Raw genomic sequence first — 584 nt, forward strand, 5'->3', positions numbered from 1 at the left:
TTCCTTCCTTCCTTCCTTCCTTCCTTCCTCCCTCCCTCCCTCCCTCCCTCCCTCCCAAAACCGTGGCTCACATTTGGATTGCACTGCTAAAATTTCAGGTGATCAAAAAAGAAAGTGATCTGATACTATTCAAGGTGAATTTCATTTTTTCTTAACACTTATGACTCATACTACAATAGTTTAAGGTCAAATGAGTTCAAAGTTCTGATCGCAGCAGACTTTCCAACCATTTTTTCTGGTAAATATTAGGACAACATACTTCAGAATGATACTGAATTTGGAATGAATATATATCACACAGCACACTTAACCAGTTTTTAATCTAGAAATAACAGATATTTTGAATACATTTTCAGTATAACACAATAAAGGACACCAACATGGCTCCCAATTACTGCTTTCTCTTGAGTACAGAAGTAGAGTTAGCTTTACTAATCTAATCCCCCCCATGTTTTATTTAACCAATCCCCCCCCCGGGTATATATTTAGATTTCCAATGCTAGATATATACCATTCTGGCATTAGTTAGTAAATAAATTTAATGCTGATTCTTGATGTGATTTTTGAAACATTGCAACAAAATT

This window comes from Gekko japonicus, unplaced genomic scaffold, assembly GCF_001447785.1.
Source record: "Gekko japonicus isolate JY-2015 unplaced genomic scaffold, Gekko_japonicus_V1.1 scaffold315, whole genome shotgun sequence".
Taxonomy (NCBI): Eukaryota; Metazoa; Chordata; class Lepidosauria; order Squamata; family Gekkonidae; genus Gekko; species Gekko japonicus.